The 21,421-nt window shown below is 38.6% G+C and overlaps 8 non-coding genes across 8 annotated transcripts; all 8 read left to right on the forward strand.

Moving 5' to 3' along the window:
- Positions 1-1,774: 1,774 nt before the first annotated feature.
- TRNAG-GCC (transfer RNA glycine (anticodon GCC)) lies at positions 1,775-1,845 on the forward strand. Its single transcript has one exon. It is a non-coding gene; the product is annotated as a tRNA-Gly (tRNA).
- Positions 1,846-2,953: 1,108 nt separating this feature from the next.
- Positions 2,954-3,024, forward strand: TRNAG-GCC (transfer RNA glycine (anticodon GCC)). Its single transcript has one exon. It is a non-coding gene; the product is annotated as a tRNA-Gly (tRNA).
- A 3,774-nt stretch (positions 3,025-6,798) lies between these two features.
- TRNAG-GCC (transfer RNA glycine (anticodon GCC)) lies at positions 6,799-6,869 on the forward strand. Its single transcript has one exon. It is a non-coding gene; the product is annotated as a tRNA-Gly (tRNA).
- An 806-nt stretch (positions 6,870-7,675) lies between these two features.
- On the forward strand, positions 7,676-7,746 carry TRNAG-GCC (transfer RNA glycine (anticodon GCC)). The gene has a single exon. It is a non-coding gene; the product is annotated as a tRNA-Gly (tRNA).
- Positions 7,747-8,833: 1,087 nt separating this feature from the next.
- TRNAS-GGA (transfer RNA serine (anticodon GGA)) lies at positions 8,834-8,904 on the forward strand. Its single transcript has one exon. It is a non-coding gene; the product is annotated as a tRNA-Ser (tRNA).
- Positions 8,905-10,586: 1,682 nt separating this feature from the next.
- TRNAG-GCC (transfer RNA glycine (anticodon GCC)) lies at positions 10,587-10,657 on the forward strand. The gene has a single exon. It is a non-coding gene; the product is annotated as a tRNA-Gly (tRNA).
- An 806-nt stretch (positions 10,658-11,463) lies between these two features.
- TRNAG-GCC (transfer RNA glycine (anticodon GCC)) lies at positions 11,464-11,534 on the forward strand. The gene has a single exon. It is a non-coding gene; the product is annotated as a tRNA-Gly (tRNA).
- A 2,597-nt stretch (positions 11,535-14,131) lies between these two features.
- Positions 14,132-14,202, forward strand: TRNAG-GCC (transfer RNA glycine (anticodon GCC)). Its single transcript has one exon. It is a non-coding gene; the product is annotated as a tRNA-Gly (tRNA).
- Positions 14,203-21,421: the final 7,219 nt, after the last annotated feature.

Genomic DNA, 21,421 nt, shown 5'->3' on the forward strand with positions numbered 1-21,421 from the left:
TCTCGCCTGCCACGCGGGAGGCCCGGGTTCGATTCCCGGCCAATGCAAAATGATTTTGGTGCTGTCAATTAATAGTTCAATATGACGTTATTTCTGTGTGTCACTAAAAGCGCGGAAATCTCGCACATTGCCCATGCGAGACATATGTAATTTTCAGGAGGAAAAACTGACTAGATTATTTGTATAGATATGGAATCTACATTGTCGAGTACTGATACTATCTTAATCTGCATTAAGTCACATAAAATTCAATATTTCCTGAAATGTCCGTGATGGAACAAAAACATAGCGCATTGGTGGTTCAGTGGTAGAATTCTCGCCTGCCATGCGGGAGGCCCGGGTTCGATTCCCGGCCAATGCAAAATGATTTTGGTGCTGTCAATTAATAGTTCAATATGACGCTATTTCTGTATGTCACTAAAAGCGCGGATATCTCGCACATTGCCCATGCAAGGCGTATGTAAATTTCAGGTGGAAACAATTGACTAGATTATTTGTATAGATATGGAATCTACATTATCGAGTACTGATACTAACTTAATCTGCATTATGTCACATAAAATTTAATATTTCCTGAAATGTTCGTGATGGAACAACAACATATCGCATTGGTGGTTCAGTGGTAGAATTCTCGCCTGCCACGCGGGAGGCCCGGGTTCGATTCCCGGCCAATGTATAATGATTTTGGTGCTGTCAATTAATAGTTCAATATGACGTCATTTCTGTGCGTCACTAAAAGCGCGGAAATCTCGCACATTGCCCATGCGAGACGTATGTAAATTTCAGGTGGAAACAATTGACTAGATTATTTGTATAGATATGGAATCTACATTATCGAGTACTGATACTAACTTAATCTGCATTATGTCACATAAAATTCAATATTTCCTGAAATGTCCGTGATGGAACAACAACATATCGCATTGGTGGTTCAGTGGTAGATTCCCGGCCAATGCAAAATGATTTTGGTGCTGTCAATTAATAGTTCAATATGACGTTATGTCTGTGTGTCACTAAATGCGCGGAAACATATGTAAATTTCAGGTGGAAACAACTGACGAGATTATTTGAATAGATATGGAATCTACATTATCGCGTTCTGATACTAACTTAATCTGCATTATGTCACATAAAATTCAATATTTCCTGAAATGTCCGTGATGGAACAACAACATATCGCATTGGTGGTTCAGTGGTAGATTCCCGGCCAATGCAAAATGATTTTGGTGCTGTCAATTAATAGTTCAATATGACGCTATTTCTGTATGTCACTAAAAGCGCGGATATCTCGCACATTGCCCATGCAAGGCGTATGTAAATTTCAGGTGGAAACAATTGACTAGATTATTTGTATAGATATGGAATCTACATTATCGAGTACTGATACTAGCTTAATCTGCATTATGTCACATAAAATTCAATAATTCCTGAAATGTCCGTGATGGAACAACAACATATCGCATTGGTGGTTCAGTGGTAGAATTCTCGCCTGCCACGCGGGAGGCCCGGGTTCGATTCCCGGCCTATGCAAAATGATTTTGGTGCTGTCAATTAATAGTTCAATATGACGTTATTTCTGTGTGTCACTAAAAGCGCGGAAATCTCGCACATTGCCCATGCGAGACGTATGTAAATTTCAGGTGGAAACAATTGACTAGATTATTTGTATAGATATGGAATCTACATTATCGAGTACTGATACTAACTTAATCTGCATTATGTCACATAAAATTCAATATTTCCTGAAATGTCCGTGATGGAACAACAACATATCGCATTGGTGGTTCAGTGGTAGAATTCTCGCCTGCCACGCGGGAGGCCCGGGTTCGATTCCCGGCCAATGCAAAATGATTTTGGTGCTGTCAATTAATAGTTCAATATGACGTTATGTCTGTGTGTCACTAAAAGCGCGGAAACATATGTAAATTTCAGGTGGAAACAACTGACGAGATTATTTGAATAGATATGGAATCTACATTATCGCGTTCTTATACTAACTTAATCTGCATTATGTCACATAAAATTCAATATTTCCTGAAATGTCCGTGATGGAACAACAACATATCGCATTGGTGGTTCAGTGGTAGATTCCCGGCCTATGCAAAATGATTTTGGTGCTGTCAATTAATAGTTCAATATGACGTTATGTCTGTGTGTCACTAAAAGCGCGGAAACATATGTAAATTTCAGGTGGAAACAACTGACGAGATTATTTGAATAGATATGGAATCTACATTATCGAGTACTGATACTCACTTAATCTGCATTATGTCACATAAAATTCAATATTTCCTGAAATGTCCGTGATGGAACAAAAACATAGCGCATTGGTGGTTCTGTGGTAGAATTCTCGCCTGCCACGCGGGAGGCCCGGGTTCGATTCCCGGCCAATGCAAAATGATTTTGGTGCTGTCAATTAATAGTTCAATATGACGTTATTTCTGTGTGTCACTAAAAGCGCGGAAATCTCGCACATTGCCCATGCGAGACATATGTAATTTTCAGGAGGAAAAACTGACTAGATTATTTGTATAGATATGGAATCTACATTGTCGAGTACTGATACTATCTTAATCTGCATTAAGTCACATAAAATTCAATATTTCCTGAAATGTCCGTGATGGAACAAAAACATAGCGCATTGGTGGTTCAGTGGTAGAATTCTCGCTTGCCATGCGGGAGGCCCGGGTTCGATTCCCGGCCAATGCAAAATGATTTTGGTGCTGTCAATTAATAGTTCAATATGACGCTATTTCTGTATGTCACTAAAAGCGCGGATATCTCGCACATTGCCCATGCAAGGCGTATGTAAATTTCAGGTGGAAACAATTGACTAGATTATTTGTATAGATATGGAATCTACATTATCGAGTACTGATACTAACTTAATCTGCATTATGTCACATAAAATTTAATATTTCCTGAAATGTTCGTGATGGAACAACAACATATCGCATTGGTGGTTCAGTGGTAGAATTCTCGCCTGCCACGCGGGAGGCCCGGGTTCGATTCCCGGCCAATGCAAAATGATTTTGGTGCTGTCAATTAATAGTTCAATATGACGTCATTTCTGTGCGTCACTAAAAGCGCGGAAATCTCGCACATTGCCCATGCGAGACGTATGTAAATTTCAGGTGGAAACAATTGACTAGATTATTTGTATAGATATGGAATCTACATTATCGAGTACTGATACTAACTTAATCTGCATTATGTCACATAAAATTCAATATTTCCTGAAATGTCCGTGATGGAACAACAACATATCGCATTGGTGGTTCAGTGGTAGATTCCCGGCCAATGCAAAATGATTTTGGTGCTGTCAATTAATAGTTCAATATGACGTTATGTCTGTGTGTCACTAAATGCGCGGAAACATATGTAAATTTCAGGTGGAAACAACTGACGAGATTATTTGAATAGATATGGAATCTACATTATCGCGTTCTGATACTAACTTAATCTGCATTATGTCACATAAAATTCAATATTTCCTGAAATGTCCGTGATGGAACAACAACATATCGCATTGGTGGTTCAGTGGTAGATTCCCGGCCAATGCAAAATGATTTTGGTGCTGTCAATTAATAGTTCAATATGACGCTATTTCTGTATGTCACTAAAAGCGCGGATATCTCGCACATTGCCCATGCAAGGCGTATGTAAATTTCAGGTGGAAACAATTGACTAGATTATTTGTATAGATATGGAATCTACATTATCGAGTACTGATACTAGCTTAATCTGCATTATGTCACATAAAATTCAATAATTCCTGAAATGTCCGTGATGGAACAACAACATATCGCATTGGTGGTTCAGTGGTAGAATTCTCGCCTGCCGCGCGGGAGGCCCGGGTTCGATTCCCGGCCTATGCAAAATGATTTTGGTGCTGTCAATTAATAGTTCAATATGACGTTATTTCTGTGTGTCACTAAAAGCGCGGAAATCTCGCATATTGCCCATGCGAGACGTATGTAAATTTCAGGTGGAAACAATTGACTAGATTATTTGTATAGATATGGAATCTACATTATCGAGTACTGATACTAACTTAATCTGCATTATGTCACATAAAATTCAATATTTCCTGAAATGTCCGTGATGGAACAACAACATATCGCATTGGTGGTTCAGTGGTAGAATTCACGCCTGCCACGCGGGAGGCCCGGGTTCGATTCCCGGCCAATGCAAAATGATTTTGGTGCTGTCAATTAATAGTTCAATATGACGTTATGTCTGTGTGTCACTAAAAGCGCGGAAACATATGTGAATTTCAGGTGGAAACAACTGACGAGATTATTTGAATAGATATGGAATCTACATTATCGCGTTCTTATACTAACTTAATCTGCATTATGTCACATAAAATTCAATATTTCCTGAAATGTCCGTGATGGAACAACAACATATCGCATTGGTGGTTCAGTGGTAGATTCCCGGCCAATGCAAAATGATTTTGGTGCTGTCAATTAATAGTTCAATATGACGTTATTTCTGTGTGTCACTAAAAGCGCGGAAATCTCGCACATTGCCCATGCGAGACATATGTAATTTTCAGGTGGAAACAACTGACTAGATTATATGTATAGATATGGAATCTACATTATCGAGTACTGATACTAACTTAATCTGCATTATGTCACATAAAATTCAATATTTCCTGAAATGTCCGTTATGGAACAACAACATATCGCATTGGTGGTTCAGTGGTAGAATTCTCGCCTGCCACGCGTGAGGCCCGGGTTCGATTCCCGGCCAATGCAAAATGATTTTGGTGCTGTCAATTAATAGTTCAATATGACGCTATTTCTGTATGTCACTAAAAGCGCGGATATCTCGCACATTGCCCATGCAAGGCGTATGTAAATTTCAGGTGGAAACAACTGACTAGATTATTTGTATAGATATGGAATCTACATTATCGAGTTCTGATACTAACTTAATCTGCATTATGTCACATAAAATTCAATATTTCCTGAAATGTCCGTGATGGAACAAAAACATAGCGCATTGGTGGTTCAGTGGTAGAATTCTCGCCTGCCATGCGGGAGGCCCGGGTTCGATTCCCTGCCAATGCAAAATGATTTTGGTGCTGTCAATTAATAGTTCAATATGACGCTATTTCTGTATGTCACTAAAAGCGCGGATATCTCGCACATTGCCCATGCAAGGCGTATGTAAATTTCAGGTGGAAACAATTGACTAGATTATTTGTATAGATATGGAATCTACATTATCGAGTACTGATACTAACTTAATCTGCATTATGTCACATAAAATTCAATAATTCCTGAAATGTCCGTGATGGAACAACAACATATCGCATTGGTGGTTCAGTGGTAGAATTCTCGCCTGCCACGCGGGAGGCCCGGGTTCGATTCCCGGCCTATGCAAAATGATTTTGGTGCTGTCAATTAAGAGTTCAATATGACGTTATTTCTGTGTGTCACTAAAAGTGCGGAAATCTCGCACATTGCCCATGGGAGACGTATGTAAATTTCAGGTAGAAACAATTGACTAGATTATTTGTATAGATATGGAATCTACATTATTGAGTACTGATACTAACTTAATCTGCATTATGTCACATAAAATTCAATATTTCCTGAAATGTCCGTGATGGAACATTGGTGGTTCAGTGGTAGAATTCTCGCCTGCCACGCGGGAGGCCCGGGTTCGATTCCCGGCCAATGCAAAATGATTTTGGTGCTGTCAATTAATAGTTCAATATGACGTTATGTCTGTGTGTCACTAAAAGCGCGGAAACATATGTAAATTTCAGGTGGAAACAACTGACCAGATTATTTGAATAGATATGGAATCTACATTATCGCGTTCTTATACTAACTTAATCTGCATTATGTCACATAAAATTCAATATTTCCTGAAATGTCCGTGATGGAACAACAACATATCGCATTGGTGGTTCAGTGGTAGATTCCCGGCCAATGCAAAATGATTTTGGTGCTGTCAATTAATAGTTCAATATGACGTTATTTCTGTGTGTCAATAAAAGCGCGGAAATCTCGCACATTGCCCATGCGAGACATATGTAATTTTCAGGTGGAAACAACTGACTAGATTATATGTATAGATATGGAATCTACATTATCGAGTACTGATACTAACTTAATCTGCATTATGTCACATAAAATTCAATATTTCCTGAAATGTCCGTGATGGAACGAAAACATAGCGCATTGGTGGTTCAGTGGTAGAATTCTCGCCTGCCATGCGGGAGGCCCGGGTTCGATTCCCGGCCAATGCAAAATGATTTTGGTGCTGTCAATTAATAGTTCAATACGACGCTATTTCTGTATGTCACTAAAAGCGCGGATATCTCGCACATTGCCCATGCAAGGCGTATGTAAATTTCAGGTGGAAACAACTGACTAGATTATTTGTATAGATATGGAATCTACATTATCGAGTTCTGATACTAACTTAATCTGCATTATGTCACATAAAATTCAATATTTCCTGAAATGTCCGTGATGGAACAACAACATATCGCATTGGTGGTTCAGTGGTAGATTCCCGGCCTATGCAAAATGATTTTGGTGCTGTCAATTAATAGTTCAATATGACGTCATTTCTGTGTGTCACTAAAAGCGCGGAAATCTCGCACATTGCCCATGCGAGACGTATGTAAATTTCAGGTGGAAACAACTGACTAGATTATTTGTATATATATATGGAATCTACATTATCGAGTACTGATACTAACTTAATCTGCATTATGACACATAAAATTCAATATTTCCTGAAATGTCCGTGATGGAACAAAAACATAGCGCATTGGTGGTTCAGTGGTAGAATTCTCGCCTGCCACGCGGGAGGCCCGGGTTCGATTCCCGGCCAATGCAAAATGATTTTGGTGCTGTCAATTAATAGTTCAATATGACGCTATTTCTGTATGTCACTAAAAGCGCGGATATCTCGCACATTGCCCATGCAAGGCGTATGTAAATTTCAGGTGGAAACAACTGACTAGATTATTTGTATAGATATAGAATCTACATTATCGAGTTCTGATACTAACTTAATCTGCATTATGTCACATAAAATTCAATATTTCCTGAAATGTCCGTGATGGAACAACAACATATCGCATTGGTGGTTCAGTGGTAGATTCCCGGCCTATGCAAAATGATTTTGGTTCTGTCAATTAATAGTTCAATATGGCGTCATTTCTGTGTGTCACTAAAAGCGCGGAAATCTCGCACATTGCCCATGCGAGACGTATGTAAATTTCAGGTGGAAACAACTGACTAGATTATTTGTATATATATGGAATCTACATTATCGAGTACTGATACTAACTTAATCTGCATTATGTCACATAAAATTTAATATTTCCTGAAATGTCCGTGATGGAACAACAACATATCGCATTGGTGGTTCAGTGGTAGATTCCCGGCCTATGCAAAATGATTTTGGTGCTGTCAATTAATAGTTCAATATGACGTCATTCCTGTGTGTCACTAAAAGCGCGGAAATCTCGCGTATTGCCCATGCAAGACGTATGTACATTTCAGGTGGAAACAACTGACTAGATTATTTGTATAGATATGGAATCTACATTATCGAGTACTGATACTAACTTAATCTGCATTATGACACATAAAATTCAATATTTCCTGAAATGTCCGTGATGGAACAAAAACATAGCGCATTGGTGGTTCAGTGGTAGAATTCTCGCCTGCCACGCGGGAGGCCCGGGTTCGATTCCCGGCCAATGCAAAATGATTTTGGTGCTGTCAATTAATAGTTCAATATGACGCTATTTCTGTATGTCACTAAAAGCGCGGATATCTCGCACATTGCCCATGCAAGGCGTATGTAAATTTTAGGTGGAAACTACTGACTAGATTATTTGTATAGATATGGAATCTACATTATCGAGTTCTGATACTAACTTAATCTGCATTATGTCTCATAAAATTCAATATTTCCTGAAATGTCTGTGATGGAACAACAAAATATCGCATTGGTGGTTCAGTGGTAGATTCCCGGCCTATGCAAAATGATTTTGGTGCTGTCAATTAATAGTTCAATATGACGTCATTTCTGTGTGTCACTAAAAGCGCGGAAATCTCGCACATTGCCCATGCGAGACGTATGTAAATTTCAGGTGGAAACAACTGACTAGATTATTTGTATATATATGGAATCTACATTATCGAGTACTGATACTAACTTAATCTGCATTATGTCACATAAAATTTAATATTTCCTGAAATGTCCGTGATGGAACAACAACATATCGCATTGGTGGTTCAGTGGTAGATTCGCGGCCTATGCAAAATGATTTTGGTGCTGTCAATTAATAGTTCAATATGACGTCATTTCTGTGTGTCACTAAAAGCGCGGAAATCTCGCACATTGCCCATGCGAGACGTATGTAAATTTCAGGTGGAAACAACTGACTAGATTATTTGTATATATATGGAATCTACATTATCGAGTACTGATACTAACTTAATCTGCATTATGTCACATAAAATTTAATATTTCCTGAAATGTCCGTGATGGAACAACAACATATCGCATTGGTGGTTCAGTGGTAGATTCCCGGCCTATGCAAAATGATTTTGGTGCTGTCAATTAATAGTTCAATATGACGTCATTTCTGTGTGTCACTAAAAGCGCGGAAATCTCGCACATTGCCCATGCGAGACGTATGTAAATTTCAGGTGGAAACAACTGACTAGATTATTTGTATAGATATGGAATCTACATTATCGAGTACTGATACTAACTTAATCTGCATTATGACACATAAAATTCAATATTTCCTGAAATGTTCGTGATGGAACAAAAACATAGCGCATTGGTGGTTCAGTGGAAGAATTCTCGCCTGGAACGCGGGATGCCCGGGTTCGATTCCCGGCCAATGCAAAATGATTTTGGTGCTGTCAATTAATAGTTCAATATGACGCTATTTCTGTATGTCACTAAAAGCGCGGATATCTCGCACATTGCCCATGCAAGGCGTATGTAAATTTCAGGTGGAAACAACTGACTAGATTATTTGTATAGATATGGAATCTACATTATCGAGTTCTGATACTAACTTAATCTGCATTATGTCACATAAAATTCAATATTTCCTGAAATGTCCGTGATGGAACAACAACATATCGCATTGGTGGTTCAGTGGTAGATTCCCGGCCTATGCAAAATGATTTTGGTGCTGTCAATTAATAGTTCAATATGACGCCATTTCTGTGTGTCACTAAAAGCGCGGAAATCTCGCACATTGCCCATGCGAGACGTATGTAAATTTCAGGTGGAAACAACTGACTAGATTATTTGTATATATATGGAATCTACATTATCGAGTACTGATACTAACTTAATCTGCATTATGTCACATAAAATTTAATATTTCCTGAAATGTCCGTGATGGAACAACAACATATCGCATTGGTGGTTCAGTGGTAGATTCCCGGCCTATGCAAAATGATTTTGGTGCTGTCAATTAATAGTTCAATATGACGTCATTTCTGTGTGTCACTAAAAGCGCGGAAATCTCGCACATTGCCAATGCGAGACGTATGTAAATTTCAGGTGGAAACAACTGACTAGATTATTTGTATATATATGGAATCTACATTATCGAGTACTGATACTAACTTAATCTGCATTATGTCACATAAAATTTAATATTTCCTGAAATGTCCGTGATGGAACAACAACATATCGCATTGGTGGTTCAGTGGTAGAATTCTCGCCTGCCACGTGGGAGGCCGGGTTCGATTCCCGGCCAATGCAAAATGATTTCGCTGCTGTCAATTAATAGTTCAATATGACGCTATTTCTGTATGTCACTAATAGCGCGGATATCTCGCACATTGCCCATGCAAGGCGTATGTAAATTTCAGGTGGAAACAACTGACTAGATTATTTGTATAGATATGGAATCTACATTATCGAGTTCTGATACTAACTTAATCTGCATTATGTCACATAAAATTCAATATTTCCTGAAATGTCCGTGATGGAACAACAACATATCGCATTGGTGGTTCAGTGGTAGATTCCCGGCCTATGCAAAATGATTTTGGTGCTGTCAATTAATAGTTCAATATGACGTCATTTCTGTGTGTCACTAAAAGCGCGGAAATCTCGCACATTGCCCATGCGAGACGTATGTAAATTTCAGGTGGAAACAACTGACTAGATTATTTGTATATATATGGAATCTACATTATCGAGTACTGATACTAACTTAATCTGCATTATGTCACATAAAATTTAATATTTCCTGAAATGTCCGTGATGGAACAACAACATATCGCATTGGTGGTTCAGTGGTAGATTCCCGGCCTATGCAAAATGATTTTGGTGCTGTCAATTAATAGTTCAATATGACGTCATTTCTGTGTGTCACTAAAAGCGCGGAAATCTCGCACATTGCCCATGCGAGACGTATGTAAATTTCAGGTGGAAACAACTGACTAGATTATTTGTATAGATATGGAATCTACATTATCGAGTACTGATACTAACTTAATCTGCATTATGACACATAAAATTCAATATTTCCTGAAATGTCCGTGATGGAACAAAAACATAGCGCATTGGTGGTTCAGTGGTAGAATTCTCGCCTGCCACGCGGGAGGCCCGGGTTCGATTCCCGGCCAATGCAAAATGATTTTGGTGCTGTCAATTAATAGTTCAATATGACGCTATTTCTGTATGTCACTAAAAGCGCGGATATCTCGCACATTGCCCATGCAAGGCGTATGTAAATTTCAGGTGGAAACAACTGACTAGATTATTTGTATAGATATGGAATCTACATTATCGAGTTCTGATACTAACTTAATCTGCATTATGTCACATAAAATTCAATATTTCCTGAAATGTCCGTGATGGAACAACAACATATCACATTGGTGGTTAGGTGGTAGATTCCCGGCCTATGCAAAATGATTTTGGTGCTGTCAATTAATAGTTCAATATGACGCCATTTCTGTGTGTCACTAAAAGCGCGGAAATCTCGCACATTGCCCATGCGAGACGTATGTAAATTTCAGGTGGAAACAACTGACTAGATTATTTGTATATATATGGAATCTACATTATCGAGTACTGATACTAACTTAATCTGCATTATGTCACATAAAATTTAATATTTCCTGAAATGTCCGTGATGGAACAACAACATATCGCATTGGTGGTTCAGTGGTAGATTCCCGGCCTATGCAAAATGATTTTGGTGCTGTCAATTAATAGTTCAATATGACGTCATTTCTGTGTGTCACTAAAAGCGCGGAAATCTCGCACATTGCCCATGCGAGACGTATGTAAATTTCAGGTGGAAACAACTGACTAGATTATTTGTATAGATATGGAATCTACATTATCGAGTACTGATACCAACTTAATCTGCATTATGACACATAAAATTCAATATTTCCTGAAATGTCCGTGATGGAACAAAAACATAGCGCATTGGTGGTTCAGTGGTAGAATTCTCGCCTGCCACGCGGGAGGCCCGGGTTCGATTCCCGGCCAATGCAAAATGATTTTGGTGCTGTCAATTAATAGTTCAATATGACGATATTTCTGTATGTCACTAAAAGCGCGGATATCTCGCACATTGCCCATGCAAGGCGTATGTAAATTTCAGGTGGAAACAACTGACTAGATTATTTGTATAGATATGGAATCTACATTATCGAGTTCTGATACTAACTTAATCTGCATTATGTCACATAAAATTCAATATTTCCTGAAATGTCCGTGATGGAACAACAACATATCGCATTGGTGGTTCAGTGGTAGATTCCCGGCCTATGCAAAATGATTTTGGTGCTGTCAATTAATAGTTCAATATGACGTCATTTCTGTGTGTCACTAAAAGCGCGGAAATCTCGCACATTGCCCATGCGAGACGTATGTAAATTTCAGGTGGAAACAACTGACTAGATTATTTGTATATATATGGAATCTACATTATCGAGTACTGATACTAACTTAATCTGCATTATGTCACATAAAATTTAATATTTCCTGAAATGTCCGTGATGGAACAACAACATATCGCATTGGTGGTTCAGTGGTAGAATTCTCGCCTGCCACGCGGGAGGCCGGGTTCGATTCCCGGCCAATGCAAAATGATTTCGGTGCTGTCAATTAATAGTTCAATATGACGCTATTTCTGTATGTCACTAATAGCGCGGATATCTCGCACATTGCCCATGCAAGGCGTATGTAAATTTCAGGTGGAAACAACTAACTAGATTATTTGTATAGATATGGAATCTACATTATCGAGTTCTGATACTAACTTAATCTGCATTATGTCACATAAAATTCAATATTTCCTAAAATGTCCGTGATGGAACAACAACATATCGCATTGGTGGTTCAGTGGTAGATTCCCGGCCTATGCAAAATGATTTTGGTGCTGTCAATTAATAGTTCAATATGACGTCATTTCTGTGTGTCACTAAAAGCGCGGAAATCTCGCACATTGCCCATGCGAGACGTATGTAAATTTCAGGTGGAAACAACTGACTAGATTATTTGTATATATATGGAATCTACATTATCGAGTACTGATACTAACTTAATCTGCATTATGTCACATAAAATTTAATATTTCCTGAAATGTCCGTGATGGAACAACAACATATCGCGTTGGTGGTTCAGTGGTAGAATTGTCGCCTGCCACGCGGGAGGCCCGGGTTCGATTCCCGGCCAATGCAAAATGATTTTGGTGCTGTCAATTAATAGTTCAATATGACGTTATTTCTGTGTGTCACTAAAAGCGCGGAAATCTCGCACATTGCCCATGCGAGACGTATGTAAATTTCAGGTGAAAACAATTGACTAGATTATTTGTATAGATATGGAATCTACATTATCGAGTACTGATACTAACTTAATCTGCATTATGTCACATAAAATTCAATATTTCCTGAAATTTCCGTGATGGAACAACAACATATCGCATTGGTGGTTCAGTGGTAGAATTCTCGCCTGCCACGCGGGAGGCCTGGGTTCGATTCCCGGCCAATGCAAAATGATTTTGGTGCTGTCAATTAATAGTTCAATATGACGTTATGTCTGTGTGTCACTAAAAGCGCGGAAACAAATGTAAATTTCAGGTGGAAACAACTGACGAGATTATTTGAATAGATATGGAATCTACATTATCGCGTTCTGATACTAACTTAATCTGCATTATGTCACATAAAATTCAATATTTCCTGAAATGTCCGTGATGGAACAACAACATATCGCATTGGTGGCTCAGTGGTAGATTCCCGGCCAATGCAAAATGATTTTGGTGCTGTCAATTAATAGTTCAATATGACGCTATTTCTGTATGTCACTAAAAGCGCGGATATCTCGCACATTGCCCATGCAAGGCGTATGTAAATTTCAGGTGGAAACAACTGACTAGATTATTTGTATAGATATGGAATCTACATTATCGAGTTCTGATACTAACTTAATCTGCATTATGTCACATAAAATTCAATATTTCCTGAAATGTCCGTGATGGAACAACAACATATCGCATTGGTGGTTCAGTGGTAGATTCCCGGCCTATGCAAAATGATTTTGTGCTGTCAATTAATAGTTTAATATGACGTTATTTCTGTGTGTCACTAAAAGCACGGAAATCTCGCACATTGCCCATGCGAGACGTATGTAAATTTCAGGTGGAAACAACTGACTAGATTATTTGTATATATATGGAATCTACATTATCGAGTACTGATACTAACTTAATCTGCATTATGTCACATAAAATTTAATATTTTCTGAAATGTCCGTGATGGATCAACAACATATCGCATTGGTGGTTCAGTGGTAGAATTCTCGCCTGCCACGCGGGAGGCTCGGGTTCGATTCACGGTCAATGCAAAATAATTTTGGTGCTGTCAATTAATATTTCAATATGACGTCTGTGTGTCACGAAAAGCGCAGAAATCTCGCACATTGACTGTGCGACATATATGTAAATCTCAGGTGGAAACAACTGACTAGATTATTTGTATAGATATGGAATCTACATTATCGCGTTCTGATACTAACTGATCTGCATTATGTCACATAAAATTCAATATTTCCTGAAATGTCCGTGATGGAACAACAACATATCGCATTGGTGGTTCAGTGGTAGAATTCTCGCCTGCCACGCGGGAGGCCCGGGTTCGATTCCCGGCCAATGCAAAATGAATTTGGTGCTGTCAATTAATAGTTCAATATGACGTTATTTCTGTGTGTCACTAAAAGCGCGGAAATCTCGCACATTGCCTAAGCGAGACGTATGTAAATTTCAGGTGGAAACAATTGACTAGATTATTTGTATAGATATGGAATCTACATTATCGAGTTCTGATACTAACTTAATCTGCATTATGTCACATAAAATTCAATATTTCCTGAAATGCAAATGCAAAATGATTTTGGTGCTGTCAATTAATAGTTCAATATGACGTTATATCTGTGTGTCACTAAAAGCGCGGAAACATATGTAAATTTCAGGTGGAAAAAACTGACGAGATTATTTGTATAGATATGGAATCTACATTATCGCGTTCTGATACTAACTTAATCTGCATTATGTCACATAAAATTCAATATTTCCTGAAATGTCCGTGATGAAACAACAACATATCGCATTGGTGGTTCAGTGGTAGATTCCCGGCCAATGCAAAATGATTTTGGTGCTGTCAATTAATAGTTCAATATGACGTTATTTCTGTGTGTCACTAAAAGCGCGGAAATCTCGCACATTGCCCATGCGAGACGTATGTAAATTTCAGGTGGAAACAATTGACTAGATTATTTGTATATATATGGAATCTACATTATCGAGTACTGATACTAACTTAATCTGCATTATGTCACATAAAATTTAATATTTTCTGAAATGTCCGTGATGGATCAACAACATATCGCATTGGTGGTTCAGTGGTAGAATTCTCGCCTGCCACGCGGGAGACTCGGGTTCGATTCCCGGCCAATGCAAAATGATTTTGGTGCTGTCAATTAATATTTCAATATGACGTCTGTGTGTCACGAAAAGCGCAGAAATCTCGCACATTGACTGTGCGACATATATGTAAATTTCAGGTGGAAACAACTGACTAGATTATTTGTATAGATATGGAATCTACATTATCGCGTTCTGATACTAACTTGATCTGCATTATGTCACATAAAATTCAATATTTCCTGAAATGTCCGTGATGGAACAACAACATATCGCATTGGTGGTTCAGTGGTAGAATTCTCGCCTGCCACGCGGGAGGCCCGGGTTCGATTCGCGGCCAATGCAAAATGATTTTGGTGCTGTCAATTAATAGTTCAATATGACGCTATTTCTGTATGTCACTAAAAGCGCGGATATCTCGCACATTGCCCATGCAAGGCGTATGTAAATTTCAGGTGGAAACAACTGACTAGATTATTTGTATAGATATGGAATCTACATTATCGAGTTCTGATACTAACTTAATCTGCATTATGTCACATAAAATTCAATATTTCCTGAAATGTCCGTGATGGAACAACAACATATCGCATTGGTGGTTCAGTGGTAGAATTCTCGCCTGCCACGCGGGAGGCCTGGGTTCGATTCCCGGCCAATGCAAAATGATTTTGGTGCTGTCAATTAATAGTTCAATATGACGTTATGTCTGTGTGTCACTAAAAGCGCGGAAACATATGTAAATTTCAGGTGGAAACAACTGACGAGATTATTTGAATAGATATGGAATCTACATTATCGCGTTCTGATACTAACTTAATCTGCATTATGTCACATAAAATTCAATATTTCCTGAAATGTCCGTGATGGAACAACAACATATCGCATTGGTGGCTCAGTGGTAGATTCCCGGCCAATGCAAAATGATTTTGGTGCTGTCAATTAATAGTTCAATATGACGTTATTTCTGTGTGTCACTAAAAGCGCGGAAATCTCGCACATTGCCCATGCGAGACATATGTAATTTTCAGGTGGAAACAACTGACTAGATTATTTGTATAGATATGGAATCTACATTATCGAGTACTGATACTAACTTAATCTGCATTATGTCACATAAAATTCAATATTTCCTGAAATGTCCGTGATTGAACAAAAACATAGCGCATTGGTGGTTCAGTGGTAGAATTCTCGCCTGCCATGCGGGAGGCCCGGGTTCGATTCCCGGCCAATGCAAAATGATTTTGGTGCTGTCAATTAATAGTTCAATATGACGCTATTTCTGTATGTCACTAAAAGCGCGGATATCTCGCACATTGCCCATGCAAGGCGTATGTAAATTTCAGGTGGAAACAACTGACTAGATTATTTGTATAGATATGGAATCTACATTATCGAGTTCTGATACTAACTTAATCTGCATTTTGTCACATAAAATTCAATATTTCCTGAAATGTCCGTGATGGAACAACAACGTATCGCATTGGTGGTTCAGTGGTAGATTCCCGGCCTATGCAAAATGATTTTGTGCTGTCAATTAATAGTTCAATATGACGTTATTTCTGTGTGTCACTAAAAGCGCGGAAATCTCGCACATTGCCCATGCGAGACGTATGTAAATTTCAGGTGGAAACAACTGACTAGATTATTTGTATATATATGGAATCTACATTATCGAGTACTGATACTAACTTAATCTGCATTATGTCACATAAAATTTAATATTTTCTGAAATGTCCGTGATGGATCAACAACATATCGCATTGGTGGTTCAGTGGTAGAATTCTCGCCTGCCACGCGGGAGGCTCGGGTTCGATTCCCGGCCAATGCAAAATGATTTTGGTGCTGTCAATTAATATTTCAATATGACGTCTGTGTGTCACGAAAAGCGCAGAAATCTCGCACATTGACTGTGCGACATATATGTAAATTTCAGGTGGAAACAACTGACTAGATTATTTGTATAGATATGGAATCTACATTATCGCGTTCTGATACTAACTGATCTGCATTATGTCACATAAAATTCAATATTTCCTGAAATGTCCGTGATGGAACAACAACATATCGCATTGGTGGTTCAGTGGTAGAATTCTCGCCTGCCACGCTGGAGGCCCGACTTCGATTCCCGGCCAATGCAAAATGATTTTGGCGCTGTCAATTAATAGTTCAATATGACGTTATTTCTGTGTGTCACTAAAAGCGCGGAAATCTCGCACATTGCCCATGCGAGACGTATGTAAATTTCAGGTGGAAACAATTGACTAGATTATTTGTATAGATATGGAATCTACATTATCGAGTTCTGATACTAAGTTAATCTGCATTATGTCACATAAAATTCAATATTTCCTGAAATGCCAATGCAAATGCAAAATGATTTTGGTGCTGTCAATTAATAGTTCAATATGACGTTATGTCTGTGTGTCACTAAAAGCGCGGAAACATATGTAAATTTCAGGTGGAAACAACTGACGAGATTATTTGTATAGATATGGAATCTACATTATCGCGTTCTGATACTAACTTAATCTGCATTATGTCACATAAAATTCAATATTTCCTGAAATGTCCGTGATGGAACAACAACATATCGCATTGGTGGTTCAGTGGTAGATTCCCGGCCAATGCAAAATGATTTTGGTGCTGTCAATTAATAGTTCAATATGACGTTATTTCTGTGTGTCACTAAAAGCGCGGAAATCTCGCACATTGCCCATGCGAGACATATGTAATTTTCAGGTGGAAACAACTGACTAGATTATTTGTATAGATATGGAATCTACATTATCGAGTACTGATACTAACTTAATCTGCATTATGTCACATAAAATTCAATATTTCCTGAAATGTCCGTGATTGAACAAAAACATAGCGCATTGGTGGTTCAGTGGTAGAATTCTCGCCTGCCATGCGGGAGGCCTGGGTTCGATTCCAGGCCAATGCAAAATGATTTTGGTGCTGTCAATTAATAGTTCAATATGACGCTATTTCTGTATGTCACTAAAAGCGCGGATATCTCGCACATTGCCCATGCAAGGCGTATGTAAATTTCAGGTGGAAACAACTGACTAGATTATTTGTATAGATATGGAATCTACATTATCGAGTTCTGATACTAACTTAATCTGCATTATGTCACATAAAATTCAATATTTCCTGAAATGTCCGTGATGGAACAACAACATATCGCATTGGTGGTTCAGTGGTAGATTCCCGGCCTATGCAAAATGATTTTGTGCTGTCAATTAATAGTTCAATATGACGTTATTTCTGTGTGTCACTAAAAGCGCGGAAATCTCGCACATTGCCCATGCGAGACGTATGTAAATATCAGGTGGAAACAACTGACTAGATTATTTGTATATATATGGAATCTACATTATCGAGTACTGATACTAACTTAATCTGCATTATGTCACATAAAATTTAATATTTTCTGAAATGTCCGTGATAGATCAACAACATATCGCATTGGTGGTTCAGTGGTAGAATTCTCGCCTGCCACGCGGGAGGCTCGGGTTCGATTCCCGGCCAATGCAAAATGATTTTGGTGCTGTCAATTAATATTTCAATATGACGTCTGTGTGTCACGAAAAGCGCAGAAATCTCGCACATTGACTGTGCGACATATATGTAAATTTCAGGTGGAAACAACTGACTAGATTATTTGTATAGATATGGAATCTACATTATTGCGTTCTGATACTAACTTGATCTGCATTATGTCACATAAAATTCAATATTTCCTGAAATGTCCGTGATGGAACAACAACATATCGCATTGGTGGTTCGGTGGTAGAATTCTCGCCTGCCACGCGGGAGGCCCGGGTTCGATTCGCGGACAATGCAAAATGATTTTGGTGCTGTCAATTAATAGTTCAATATGACGCTATTTCTGTATGTCACTAAAAGCGCGGATATCTCGCACATTGCCCATGCAAGGCGTATGTAAATTTCAGGTGGAAACAACTGACTAGATTATTTGTATAGATATGGAATCTACATTATCGATTTCTGATACTAACTTAATCTGCATTATGTCACATAAAATTCAATATTTCCTGAAATGTCCGTGATGGAACAACAACATATCGCATTGGTGGTTCAGTGGTAGATTCCCGGCCTATGCAAAATGATTTTGTGCTGTCAATTAATAGTTCAATATGACGTTATTTCTGTGTGTCACTAAAAGCGCGGAAATCTCGCACATTGCCCATGCGAGACGTATGTAAATTTCAGGTGGAAACAACTGACTAGATTATTTGTATATATATGGAATCTACATTATCGAGTACTGATACTAACTTAATCTGCATTATGTCACATAAAATTTAATATTTTCTGAAATGTCCGTGATGGATCAACAACATATCGCATTGGTGGTTCAGTGGTAGAATTCTCGCCTGCCACGCGGGAGGCTCGGGTTCGATTCCCGGCCAATGCAAAATGATTTTGGTGCTGTCAATTAATATTTCAATATGACGTCTGTGTGTCACGAAAAGCGCAGAAATCTCGCACATTGACTGTGCGACATATATGTAAATTTCAGGTGGAAACAACTGACTAGATTATTTGTATAGATATGGAATCTACATTATTGCGTTCTGATACTAACTTGATCTGCATTATGTCACATAAAATTCAATATTTCCTGAAATGTCCGTGATGGAACAACAACATATCGCATTGGTGGTTCGGTGGTAGAATTCTCGCCTGCCACGCGGGAGGCCCGGGTTCGATTCGCGGACAATGCAAAATGATTTTGGTGCTGTCAATTAATAGTTCAATATGACGCTATTTCTGTATGTCACTAAAAGCGCGGATATCTCGCACATTGCCCATGCAAGGCGTATGTAAATTTCAGGTGGAAACAACTGACTAGATTATTTGTATAGATATGGAATCTACATTATCGATTTCTGATACTAACTTAATCTGCATTATGTCACATAAAATTCAATATTTCCTGAAATGTCCGTGATGGAACAACAACATATCGCATTGGTGGTTCAGTGGTAGATTCCCGGCCTATGCAAAATGATTTTGTGCTGTCAATTAATAGTTCAATATGACGTTATTTCTGTGTGTCACTAAAAGCGCGGAAATCTCGCACATTGCCCATGCGAGACGTATGTAAATTTCAGGTGGAAACAACTGACTAGATTATTTGTATATATATGGAATCTACATTATCGAGTACTGATACTAACTTAATCTGCATTATGTCACATAAAATTTAATATTTTCTGAAATGTCCGTGATGGATCAACAACATATCCCATTGGTGGTTCAGTGGTAGAATTCTCGCCTGCCACGCGGGAGGCTCGGGTTCGATTCCCGGCCAATGCAAAATGATTTTGGTGCTGTCAATTAATATTTCAATATGACGTCTGTGTGTCACGAAAAGCGCAGAAATCTCGCACATTGACTGTGCGACATATATGTAAATTTCAGGTGAAAACAACTGACTAGATTATTTGTATAGATATGGAATCTACATTATCGCGTTCTGATACTAACTTGATCTGCATTATGTCACATAAAATTCAATATTTCCTGAAATGTCCGTGATGGAACAACAACATATCGCATTGGTGGTTCAGTGGTAGAATTCTCGCCTGCCACGCGGGAGGCCCGGGTTCGATTCGCGGCCAATGCAAAATGATTTTGGTGCTGTCAATTAATAGTTCAATATGACGCTATTTCTGTATGTCACTAAAAGCGCGGATATCTCGCACATTGCCCATGCAAGGCGTATGTAAATTTCAGGTGGAAACAACTGACTAGATTATTTGTATAGATATGGAATCTACATTATCGAGTTCTGATACTAACTTAATCTGCATTATGTCACATAAAATTCAATATTTCCTGAAATGTCCGTGATGGAACAACAACATATCGCATTGGTGGTTCAGTGGTAGAATTCTCGCCTGCCACGCGGGAGGCCTGGGTTCGATTCCCGGCCAATGCAAAATGATTTTGGTGCTGTCAATTAATAGTTCAATATGACGTTATGTCTGTGTGTCACTAAAAGCGCGGAAACAAATGTAAATTTCAGGTGGAAACAACTGACGAGATTATTTGAATAGATATGGAATCTACATTATCGCGTTCTGATACTAACTTAATCTGCATTATGTCACATAAAATTCAATATTTCCTGAAATGTCCGTGATGGAACAACAACATATCGCATTGGTGGTTCAGTGGTAGAATTCTCGCCTGCCATGCGGGAGGCCCGGGTTCGATTCCCGGCCAATGCAAAATGATTTTGGTGCTGTCAATTAATAGTTCAATATGACGTTATTTCTGTGTGTCACTAAAAGCGCGGAAATCTCGCACATTGCCCATGCGAGACATATGTAATTTTCAGGTGGAAACAACTGACTAGATTATTTGTATAGATATGGAATCTACATTATCGAGTACTGATACTAACTTAATCTGCAT

This window comes from Saccoglossus kowalevskii, chromosome 17 (assembly GCF_978046115.1).
Source record: "Saccoglossus kowalevskii chromosome 17, keSacKowa6.1, whole genome shotgun sequence".
Classification (NCBI taxonomy): domain Eukaryota; kingdom Metazoa; phylum Hemichordata; class Enteropneusta; family Harrimaniidae; genus Saccoglossus; species Saccoglossus kowalevskii.